Source organism: Planococcus citri, chromosome 1, assembly GCF_950023065.1.
Source record: "Planococcus citri chromosome 1, ihPlaCitr1.1, whole genome shotgun sequence".
Classification (NCBI taxonomy): Eukaryota; Metazoa; Arthropoda; class Insecta; order Hemiptera; family Pseudococcidae; genus Planococcus; species Planococcus citri.
Genome location: NC_088677.1, coordinates 37662555 through 37675054, shown reverse-complemented (window position 1 = coordinate 37675054; position 12500 = coordinate 37662555). Strand labels below are relative to the sequence as shown.

Here is a 12500-nt window from a genome sequence, read left to right as displayed (position 1 = left end):
CCATAATTTTGTTTCGAACGTTTTTTTTTCTTCTTCTTCTTTTTAATGAATAAAAAACAGATTACGGAAAAATTGTTTTTAAAATTTTTTTCAATTTTGAGAATTTTTCAATAATTTTACATTTTGGCAATTTTTGGCAAGTTTTGGCAATTTTGAAGAAAATGAAATTTTTGCACGTAGAAGAAACGGTGTTTGTTGTTGTTTTTTTTTTTTCAATTTTCACAATTTTCATGTTTGAAATGAAAAAATGTCATTTTGAAATTTTTTTCTCCAACTACAGTTTTTGAAAATTGGGCGTTTTTTTTTATTTTCATCGGTTTGTTTAGCTGGCGTTTGTTGAAATTTTCACGAATTTTTCACCTTTGTGAAAATTTCAACAATTTTCGAGCAAACTTGAATTTTTTGCAATTTCAAATTTTTGGCGATTTAAAAAAAAAAAGTATTTTTTGGCAGGTACATTTGAAAGGGAACCTTCTTGACTTTTTGACCATTTTCAAATTTTGTAAATTTTTTAAAAATTGTGGTAATTTTGGTATTTTGGAGAAGGAAAAAAACGGCATTTTTCGTTCCCTTGGCTGTGGTTTCGCTAGAAAATAAATAGGGACAGCCCAGTTGACCAAATGCTAGCAAATTTTGTGCTAGCGTAAATGGTGCCGGAATTTGAGACACTTTTTTAAAAAAATGCTAGCAAATCAGTTGCGATTAGGTCGCATTAGAGTAGCAGAATTGCGCACAAATAGCTAGCACGTAGCTGGCACAAAGCTAGCAAAAAGCTAGCATTTTGTTGGCACTTTGCTCTGCATTCTGCTACGTACATGCGACTAAATCGCGACTGATTTGCTAGCAATTTTTGCAAAAAGTGTCTCATATTCCGGCACCATTTACGCTAGCGCAAATTATGCTAGCAAGAAGCTAGCATTTTGCTAGCGTAGAAAAACTTTGATCAGTAAAGTAATTACTATTAATTAATTTTTAAAAATTCTGGGTGTTTACCTTTAACAGGTGGTAGTTTTCCAGGAAATTCCAAAAATTAGGCGACTGTCCCAGCTCAGAGGTAGCATAACGCTAGCATCTTGGGATAGTATAAGAAGAGTGATGTCACTCTTCTTACTTTTCAACAAGATACCACCTTGAGCTTATATTCAACTTGATGACACACTTTATCTAAGAGTAGCAAACTATACCATGAGAGAGATCGACGCTAGCAATTCGCTAGCATTATGCTAGCGCTTATGTTGAAAAATCTCTTTATTAAATAAAAAATGAAGTTTTTTTTTTTAAATAGAAAAATTGTCAAAATTTAAAATTTGAAAATGAAGTATCAAACAAACCATGAAAAGGAAAAATTTCAAAATTTTTGAACAACATTTTAGTCCACGGCAATGGGAGAATTGCACCCCCTGCCGATCCTCCGGGACAACTTTTTCCTCAAAGGGGACATCCTAAGGAACATTTTAAAGCAAACTTGCTGAAAAAAAAATTGGCCTTACTTACAAAATGGCGGCAATTTTGATTGAAAGGTCAGCCGAAATCGCAGAATTCGCGTTTCAACATAGGACGTGCACGAAATTTTTCAAACCTTACAAACGTAGATCGAAAGATCATGCAAAAATTCATCACCTGTCAAAATTTCAAGTGGTAAAGTACCTTTTTCGATTTTCGGTGAATTTTCAAAAATCAAATTTTGGCCAAAATGTGAGAAAAAATCAAAATTTTACCAAATTGACCAAGAAACCTGACATTTGGGATATACCCTATTTTCGACATGCCAAATCGATGGGAAACGGTTTCAACTTGTTTTGAGCAGTTCTGTATCCTCCAGCAGATTTTTGAAACTCAAATTGAAGTTGTAAAGCTCAAATTTATTCTGAAAACTAATTTCAATACGCTACGAAGTACTGCAGGTGAATTTCAAGTCGTTTTGGAGCCTCCAGCAGATTTTTGAAACTTTAAATTTTCACAAAATTTCATCAAACTGAGATGGAGAGTCGAAATTCATTCTGCAAACTAATTTTAATACGCTACGAAGTCGACTGCTTGTGGATTTCAAGTCGTTTTGGAGCCTCCAGCGAATTTTCGAAGGTTGTATGGCGTTTTTTGGAAAATTGGAATTTCCTAAAAGTAGCTGGAAGCTTCAAAACCATTTGAAACCTGCGAAGTAAATTTCAGCTTGCCAACTCCAATTGATTAATTAATGTTGTGGGAATTTCAAGTTTCAAAAGCCTACTGGAGGCTCTAAAATGACTTGAACCCACCTGAAGTCGTCTTCAGAGGGTGTTAAAATTGGAGTGTAGAGTAAACTACAGCTTTCCATGTCCATTTGATGAAATTTTGTTGTCCCCTTTAAGAAAAAAGTTGCCCCGGAAGATCGGCGGGGGGGGGGGGGGGGTGCAATTACTCCTATTGTCATATGCAGGAATATTTTTAATGATTTTTGTATGCGCGCTGAGGGATGGAAAAGATACTTGCTCGCATTTGCTACAATAAATAACGCAGAAAAAGGTTTATTGGTGAGAAATGCGTAAGATCTGGTAGCACGTTCCTATCATTTGACTATAAAGAAAACGCCAAGTCACCAGATGCAGAAACTAGAGATATGCTTACATTTTTCTAGAGCCAGATGGCTAAGTAAATGCTAGCTCAGAGATGCAAGAATATTACCTGAAGTTTCCTATCATAAAACTGTGAGCAGGTACATATTAGTCAGTGATACGCTGGCATTAAGCGAGCAGGTATAGATTGAGGCAAAAGCTAGCTGAGATATGCGAGAATATTGCTTGAACTTTCTTGGCATAGAATTGCAAGCAAGTATCCATCAGTGATACGCTAGCATCAGGCAAGCATGTATGAAGTGAAGTAAAAGCTAGCTGAGATATGCGAGAATATTGCTTGAACTGTCCTAGCATAGAATTGCGAGCAAGTATCCGCTAGTAATACGCTAGCATAAGGCGAGCAAGTTAAAGTGAAGTAAAAGCTAGCTGAGAGTCGCTGGAAAACAGCTCGAAAATTGCTAGAATTGAATTTGCTAGCGAAAAACTGCAAGAAAATCGCTTACTTTTAGCGAGATAATTATTGCTGGCCACAAAAAGCGAGTAAATTGCTAGCAACTTATCAAAACGCGAATAAAACGCTAGCTTTTTGCTAGCATGTGGTCAACTGGGAGCGGGAATCTCGCTGATCCGTTCAAGCGCGTCACCAATTGAATGAGGAGGCATTTGGCTACCTTAAAAGAGTCATAGTTACTCCTGCCGTTTACCCGCAATTTTTGTTGTTGTTTTTTTTTTCAATTCATTTTCATTGGTTTATTTAGCTGGCGTGTTGATTTGAAAGATTTTATTTGTTCATATTTTCGTTGCGGTTATTTTCGGATAAGTATTTTGCAAAATTTAGGAAATGAAAAGTTTTTAGAAATTTCAGAATTTTTCACTTTTAAAAACTTCAACAATTTTCGAGCAAATATGTATTTTTTGGCGATTTTGAAATAAAAAATGAGTTTTTTGGCACATTTGACGGGAAACTTTCACAATTTTTTGACCACTTTCAAATTTTGTAAATTTTCGAAAAATTGTTGTAATTTCAATATTTTGAAAAAATCTTGGTATTTTGAAGAAGAAAAAAAACACGGCATTTTAGCGCAATTGAAGAAAAAAAAAGGATTACTTTTGAAATCCCCCCTCCCACCGCTCCCCCTTCCTTCTCACCAATTTGCCTGTCGATTTTGAGATTATTTTCATATTTTTAAAACTGATTTTGAAAAATTTGTTGAAATTCACGGCATATTTCAGGGTTGCAGAGGTGAGAAATTTTTGGAAAAGTGTCGAGATTGCGGATACTTTGCAAAATGCCAAAAAACAAAAAAGTTGCATTTTTTCAATTTTTTAGTTTTTTAAATTTTTCATTTTTTTCAAATTTTTTAATTTATTTTTTGAAATTTTGAACTTGTGAAAAAAAATTGAAGGCTCCTTTGCGAGAAAACGAAGCGCTCTGGTGAAAATCTTCCAAACTTTTCAATTTTTGCAAATTTTTGCAAATTTTTCAATTTTTTCAATTTTCGAGTTTTTCAATTTTTTTCAATTTTGGAAATTGTTCAAGGACTTAGAATCCTGACATTTTTTTTTTTTTTTATTTTTTTTTTTCAAGAATCAACATTTTTGCAAATTTATTGAAAACATTTTTATTTAGTTGATTTTGGACAATTTTCAATGTGCTTTCTGCCGAGTGCTCTGAATGTGAAGAAGAAGAAATTCAAGCAAGCGCGGGTACACGGCAGTGGTAACTATGACTCTTTTAGGGTAGCCTAATGCCTCCTCATTCAATTGGTGACGCGCTTGAACGGATCAGCGAGATTCCCGCTGTCCCTATTAAAAATTTACTATTACCACTAAAGTTTCATTTTATGCTTTTTTTTCTACATTTTCGATATTTTCGCGGAAGTTTGAAAAGGGAAATAGATATTTTAAAACACCCAATTCAACACAATGAATAATTGAAAAATTCGGTTTTGAAATTTTGGCGATTTTTTTTATTGCGGCAAATTTACAAAATATATTAATTTGAAGAATTTTGTAAAATCTCGATGAAAATATGAAACATTTTCAATTATAAAAATTTTCAAACATGAGAATGTTGAAAACTAATTTTCGACGGAGGAAGTGCCCATGATTCACGGAGACTTTGTAGGCGATTTTCAACAAGAGATGAAATTTTCAACCAACGAAGTGCCCATGATTCACGGAGACTTTGTAGGTGATTTTCAACAAGAGATGACATTTTCGACGGACGAAATACCCATGATTCACGGAGACTTCGTAGGTGACTTTTTTTTTAAATTTTTTTTTTTTTTTTCAAACAAACCAAGTAGTCCTAAAAAAAGGTCAAAAACCCACTTGGTGACATGTGATGGATTCTGTCGCCGAAACAATAAATTACCTACCTCGCAGACGCACTTGAGAATATTTTCGAGAATTTGGAAAATTTGTTGGAATTTTGGGCATTTCTGAGGGTTGTAGAAAATTTGATATGTAAAATTGCACAATTTTTCTCATCAATTTTTCAATTTTTCAAATTTTCAAATGTTTCTCAACTGGGAACATTTTTTTTTTTTTTTTTTTTTTTTAGTTTGGATCAGACTTTTTTTTTTTTAATTTTTCAATTTCGAAAATTTTTATTCAATTCTTCAAATTTGATACATTTTTTCAATCATTTATTTTCAAGACTTTTTTTTTCAATTTTCCATTTTTTCAATGAAAATTATATTTTTTTTCAATTTCGAAAATTTTTATTCAATTCTTCAATTTTGATACATTTTTTCAATCATTTATTTTCAAGACTTTTTTTTTCAATTTTCCAGTTTTTCAATAAAAATTTTTTTCGAGGTACCAGCCCCCACCGGATGGTGAAGGGAGGGGAGAGGAATGGGAAAAATCCATTTTTGCAAATAAAACTCAAATTCCAGTTGAATATTGAAAAAAAAATTTTTCGAGGTACCAGCCCCCTCGGAGGGGTGAGGGGAGGGGAGAGGAACGGAAAAAAATTCATTTTCAAGAATAAAACTCAAATTCCAGTTGAAAAATGAAAAAAAAAATTTCGAGGTACCAGCCCCCTCGGAGGGGGGAGCGGGGGTGGGGGGGACGAGGAAAGGTCTATTTTTGCAAAGAAATATCGAATACGAGTCGAATAATGCAAAAAAAATTTTTCGAGGCACCAGCCCCCTCGGAGGGGTGAGGGGAGGGGAGAGGAGAGGAACGGAAAAAAATTCATTTTTAAGAATAAAAGTCAAATTCCAGTTGAAAAATGAAAAAAAAATTTTCGAGGTACCAGCCCCCTCGGAGGGGGGAGGGGAGGGGAGAGGACCGGAAAAAACTTCATTTTTAAGAATAAAAGTCAAATTCCAGTTGAAAAATGAAAAAAAAATTTTCGAGGTACCAGCCCCCTCGGAGGGGGGAGCGGGGGTGGGGGGGACGAGGAAAGGTCTATTTTTGCAAAGAAATATCGAATACGAGTCGAAAAATGCAAAAAAAAATTTCGAGGCACCAGCCCCCTCGGAGGGGGGGAGGGCAGCAGAGACGATGAAAAAATATAATTACAGTGGATGGTTACCTCGAAAAATTTTTCAAAGTCCAACAATAGGTAAAAAATTCAGAAAATATAAAAAAAATGAAAAAAAATCAGAGGTACCAGCCCCCTTTACGACCTTACGAGGGGGAGGAGATGAAAAAACCACCATTTTCTAGCAAGAATACGACCTACGAGTTCGTTGGAGATGGAAAAATTTTTCGAGGCACTAGCCCCCCTTTTGGAGGGGGAGCCCGAAAGTGCTCGAGACTCCCCCACGTAAATTGGTGGAAGCGTGACGGCGCTCGGGCGAAAACGCCGAAAAACGGCCTTTTTTTTTGGCAAAGTTTACTGATTGCGGATGGTCGAGTTGCAATTGCTCGAGGTCTCAAGACCCTTTTTTTTGGATTTTTCTCAGCCCCCTTAAGGTCTGCGGATCTGGGACCACAACGTACCCGAATATCTTTTGGCTAGCCCAATTTTGAGCTATAGAGTTGCCGGATTGGACGCACGGAACGTACCGCATTATAGTCCGGATAGGCGCTAGGATAGCTCGCCGCAGTTCTTAACGTTCATGTAGAGTACGAGTACTCGAGTAGAGAGCGCGAGTCCGAAGACGAGCCGTTCTGCCACGTGTCGTCGTGGAGCGAGCGCGCAGCTCGGGGAATTGATTCTCCGAGCCGGCAACCTCGTTCCACGGCGATGCCGTGGGCAGTGCAGCCGTTCGTTCGGATTTCGCGCTCTATGCCCGAATGCCTCGTGCTCTCGCCCACCATTCGACCGCTTAGCCGCGTACGGCGTGTCGTGTCGTCGCGTACGTCCGGAGGACGATAACACGCGGCGTTCACGATGCGATTTACCCGTGCACCTGGTGTAGGGCCTTCGTGGCTCTCACGCCGAGCGGCACACCGATTCTTTGGTTTCGGTTTAGCGCGTTCGTCAGCCTATTGACTGTACGATCGTCGCGATCAATATTATACATCGACTCCGAGCGCCATAGGCGGAAACGTAGCGAGAATTATGAAAATAATTCGCTCGAACGAAATCGTCCGTAGTAGACGATTCGCAGACGCAACCGACTCGTTGTAACGACGTGATACGGTTCAGTATGCGCGGGCACCGATGATGGTGAAACGCTCGTTTGTCGAGCGCGTTCTCCGTCGAGTGTGTCCGCGATACGAGTTCACAAGGCGAAGTCTCAATGGCGAGGTGTGTTCGCTTCGAGCGAGGGCATGTCTTTCTCAAGACGTACTCTGCGGCTCGGGCAAACGCTCGTACATTTCTTTAAAGACGGGAACGACGATGAGAAAAATTCTCTCACCGCGTGTGAGTGCGATTTATTATCAAAGTCCCCCGTCAAACCGGTACACACGTTAGCCGCTTCGACTCCACGAGAGCGGCGTGAGCGTGCTTCTCAGTAGACACGCGAGTTCGCTGAACGGAACTTCGCAGTCGAATTGTTGCACGTGAACGCCGTGAATTAACTCGTTTACGGACGTCGGAGTGCTCGTTGTACGCGAGCGTGTTCTCGAGGCACGCGGCGGTTAACACTGCCGCGCTCGCCAACGAGACCGCCGCACGCAATCATCGCGTAAGAATGAGAGACACGGGAGCGACCTTCGTTCGTTCGGAGGTGGCTTTCGCGATCGATTTCGAGCGCGTTTGAAAAGCGACGGTTCCCTGGTTGATCCTGCCAGTAGTCATATGCTTGTCTCAAAGATTAAGCCATGCATGTCTCAGTGCAAGCCGTCTAGTACGGTGAAACCGCGAAAGGCTCATTAAATCAGTTATGGTTCCTTAGATCGTACCCACGTTACTTGGATAACTGTGGTAATTCTAGAGCTAATACATGCCGACAGAGTTCCGACCAACTGTACGGATTTGGCGGCAGTTTCGGCTGTCGTCGCCGTACGGTTCGGAAGGAACGCTTTTATTAGATCAAAACCGGCTAAACGGCGGTTTCGCTTTCGGGCGTCTCCGTCGTAAGCGGCCCGCGCAAAGATTTGGTGACTCTGAATAACTTCGAGCTGATCGCACGGTCTTTGTACCGGCGACGTATCTTTCAAATGTCTGCCTTATCAACTGTCGACGGTAGGTTCGACGCCTACCGTGGTGGTAACGGGTAACGGGGAATCAGGGTTCGATTCCGGAGAGGGAGCCTGAGAAACGGCTACCACATCCAAGGAAGGCAGCAGGCGCGCAAATTACCCACTCCCAGCTCGGGGAGGTAGTGACGAAAAATAACGATACGGGACTCATTCGAGGCCCCGTAATCGGAATGAGTACACTTTAAAACCTTGGTCACACGAGGATCAATTGGAGGGCAAGTCTGGTGCCAGCAGCCGCGGTAATTCCAGCTCCAATAGCGTATATTAAAGTTGTTGCGGTTAAAAAGCTCGTAGTCGGATCTGTGTCCTCGCGGCGTCGGACCACTGAGCGTTCGTCGGGCTTCGCTTCGCGCGTACCCGCGGACCAAGTGATTGTTCCCGGCGTGTCAGCGGGACGTCCTGCCGGCGGGCGGACACGTGCTCGGTCAGCATCGACCGCGTCTTAACGACGTCGCGTCGGTGCGCGAGTGGCGGCCGCCGTTTAAATCCTGTTCGTACGTGTTCCGCGGTCAATCCGTGTGTTCGCGTGCGGCGGGCCGGCACGTTTACTTTGAACAAATTAGAGTGCTCAAAGCAGGCTCGTAAGTGGCGGGGCGTGCGCGTCAAAACGTACGTCTCGTCGTATAGCCCTGAATATGGTCGCATGGAATAATGGAACAAGACCTCGGTCCCGCCTCTACGCTGCTCGCAGCGCGTGAAGACAGCCCTCGCGGCGCTTCCGTGCGCGGGTCGCCGGGCGGGGTCCCGCGTTCGCGTCCGTCTACGCGGCTGTTCGCAGTTCGCTAGCGCGGGTTACGCATCGTCGGTGATCAACCCCGTCCGTTGGCCGGTTTTCGGGACCGGAGGTAATGATCAACAGAGACAGGCGTGGGCATTCGTACCGCGACGTTAGAGGTGAAATTCTTGGATCGTCGCGAGACGAACCGAAGCGAAAGCATTTGCCAAGTATGTTCTCGTCTGATCAAGAACGAAAGTTAGAGGTTCGAAGGCGATCAGATACCGCCCTAGTTCTAACCGTAAACGATGCCAGCTAGCGATCCGCCGGTGTTCCTCCGATGACCCGGCGGGCAGCTTCCGGGAAACCGAAGCTTTTCGGTTCCGGGGGAAGTATGGTTGCAAAGCTGAAACTTAAAGGAATTGACGGAAGGGCACCACCAGGAGTGGAGCCTGCGGCTTAATTTGACTCAACACGGGAAACCTCACCAGGCCCGGACACCGGAAAGATTGACAGATTGAGAGCTCTTTCTTGATTCGGTGGGTGGTGGTGCATGGCCGTTCTTAGTTGGTGGAGCGATCTGTCTGGTTAATTCCGATAACGAACGAGACTCTGTCCTGCTAACTAGGCGGGTCTTTCGCCGCCCGCGGGTCAGCGTGCGACGGTTCACGCCGTTGTACCTGCCGCGGTCCACGGCGAAACGGTATCCCCGAACGCGGTTGGCCGTCGTCAGCGGCGTTGGCGCTGTTGTCGTTGCTCGTCGGCAGTTTGGCTCTCGGGTCGGGCTGTCGGAGGGTGGCGCGGCGGTTTCCAGCGTCGCCCGGCGGTTTTTCGCCGCCAATAGGGCTACCGCCGGCTGATAAAGCTTAAACTCTTCTTAGAGGGACAGGCGGCGGACAACAATAGCCGCACGAGACTGAGCGATAACAGGTCTGTGATGCCCTTAGATGTTCTGGGCCGCACGCGCGCTACACTGAAGGAATCAGCGTGTAATTCGTTCCCGGGCCGAGAGGCTCTACCGGGTAACCCGCTGAACCTCCTTCGTGCTAGGGATCGGGGCTTGCAATTGTTCCCCGTGAACGAGGAATTCCCAGTAAGCGCGAGTCATCAGCTCGCGTTGATTACGTCCCTGCCCTTTGTACACACCGCCCGTCGCTACTACCGATTGAACGACCGCAGTGAGGTCTTCGGACCGAGGTACGGCGGCGTTCCGCGCCGATTTGTACATTCGGGAAGATGACCGAACTCGGCCGTTTAGAGGAAGTAAAAGTCGTAACAAGGTTTCCGTAGGTGAACCTGCGGAAGGATCATTAACGAAAAACGTGAGAGAAAAATGTGACGCGCGAAATCTTCGTGATTCTCGTCAAGTCACCGCTTTTTCGAACACTCTCGTTGTGTGGTGTCGACGGTCGTTTGTTCGCTCGTCGGGCGCGATAAATTCGCGGAGTTGGTGTGCGCCTCGTGCACACGCCTTCGACGTGACGCCCGATCGAACAGACTTCTCGTTTGACGGCGTTAACGCGATCGCGCTATTGTACGAGCGTGAACGCGTTCCAACGCACCCCCGTACGTGAAAATCGGCTATTCGAACGAAAAGCCGTCGCATCGAGCGTCACAGTTGGAAGCCGATCTGTGTGGCGCGCGGTTTCACCACCGCCGCCACCGCAGTTATTCCCTGCGCACGGTGCGACGCAAAATATTGAGAAATATTCTTTACCGTAGCAATACGGTGAGAAAGACAACCCCGAACGGTGGATCACTTGGCTCGTGGGTCGATGAAGACCGCAGCTAACTGCGCGTCGTCGTGTAATCCGCAGGTTATGCGAACATCGACAAGTCGAACGCACACTGCGGCCCTCGCGACCAAAGAGTCCTGGGCCACGCCTGTCTGAGGGTCGGTTATACGTGTAACACGATGGTTGCGTTCTCGCGAGCGCCTCGCAGTTTTCACCGCGAGGTTAGCTCGCCCCGTGACAGACCAGATCGAGCGTGTGTTTACGCACATGCCAGAGCGACGCGGTTTTCGAATCGCGTCGCTCGAAGCTGACGACTCGTTCGCGCTGACGCGGGCCATCGCCTCCGTGCGGTGGTTAGCGTCGTGCGTCGAACGTTCGTTGAAATACACGGCGCCGATGCCGAGAAACAAGTTCGTTCACGAACACCGTGTTCGAAAACGTTGCCGCGTATAGTGGTAGAGAGCGAAGGCGGTAGCTATCGTAGAGAGCGTCCGATGAACGGGCATCCAGAGAGAGGTGGTGGCGAGAAGATATACGGAGGATCGCGCGTGTTGTACGATCGCGCGTCTCCGAAAAAAAAAGCTTAACGTTACCGCCGTCGAATCTCATACGATGCGAAGACGTCTCTCGAAATAGAGGCGATAGTTTGCCGTTTCTCTATCCACGTACGACGTTGTACGTGCGATTGCGCGCGTTCGCGTCGTTATTCCGGCCGTTGTCGACGAATTCGCTCACGCGTCATGTACGGACGCGATGATGACGATCGAGAACGGGCACACATTCGGAAGACGATGCGAGCGTGCGATAATTCGCGTTATAAGCGTACTTCGTACCAGGCTTCACTCTGTATCACGCCGACCTCAGATCAGGTAAGACTACCCGCCGAATTTAAGCATATTAATAGGCGGAGGAAAAGAAACTAACCAGGATTCCCCTAGTAGCGGCGAGCGAAGCGGGAAAAGCCCAGCACCGAATCCCGCGGAGCGTTTCGGCGTTTCGTACGAGGGAAATGTGGTGTTTGGGAGGGTTCGTTAACCCGTCGGTCGGTACGGTGATCCAAGTCCCCCTTGAACGGGGCCACGACCCGTAGAGGGTGCCAGGCCCGTAGCGATCGCGGACGTCCGACGGGTGAACCGCTCCTAAGAGTCGGGTTGCTTGAGAGTGCAGCCCTAAGCGGGTGGTAAACTCCATCTAAGGCTAAATACGACCACGAGACCGATAGCGGACAAGTACCGTGAGGGAAAGTTGAAAAGAACTTTGAAGAGAGAGTTAAACAGTACGTGAAACCGTTCGGGGGTAAACGGACAGAGCCCGTGAATCCGGGCGGCGGAATTCAGAATCGACGGCGTTCGCGCGTCGTCGGTTCGATATTTCCGTCGCCGTTCAATTACGGACGTCGCGACCCGTTCGGTGTCGGTCCGAGGAGACGTGTAAAAGTTCGACGGCGCGTGTCGAGTCGTTTCGGCGGCTAGGCGCGCGTCGTTGAGTCGCGTATTCTGGCCGACTCGCCGGACGGTACGTGTAACGGTGGCCGCGGCGACCTAGCGTCGTCGTTGGTACCGGTCTGCGACGAATCTTCGGGCCTCTTTCCGACCCGTCTTGAAACACGGACCAAGGAGTCTAACGTGCGCGCGAGTCGCGGGGTGTCGTGCAGTTGGCGGCGTTCTTTCGGGGGCGTCGTTGGCTGCTCGTTACAATACGAAACCCGTCTCGTTTTACGAAAGGCGCAATGAAAGTGAATTTTGGGGAAGATGACGTTACCGAGATCACGTTCCGTGCTCTTGTAGCGCGGCCGGTCGTCCGCATTCCCAGGGCGTTCCAACGGCCCGGCGGCGTTGCGGATCGTCGTTCCTTCGGGGGCGGCGGTCGGGCGTCGTCGAACCGGAG

At 45.6% G+C, this 12500-nt stretch overlaps 1 non-coding gene and 2 pseudogenes across 1 annotated transcript; all 3 read left to right on the top strand.

Moving 5' to 3' along the window:
• Window positions 1-7731: 7731 nt before the first annotated feature.
• On the top strand, window positions 7732-10190 carry LOC135833532 (small subunit ribosomal RNA; annotated as a pseudogene).
• Window positions 10191-10617: 427 nt separating this feature from the next.
• LOC135833510 (5.8S ribosomal RNA) lies at window positions 10618-10775 on the top strand. The gene has a single exon (XR_010556479.1). It is a non-coding gene; the product is annotated as a 5.8S ribosomal RNA (ribosomal RNA).
• Window positions 10776-11468: 693 nt separating this feature from the next.
• Window positions 11469-12500, top strand: part of LOC135833539 (large subunit ribosomal RNA) — a 4652-nt pseudogene continuing 3620 nt past the window's right edge.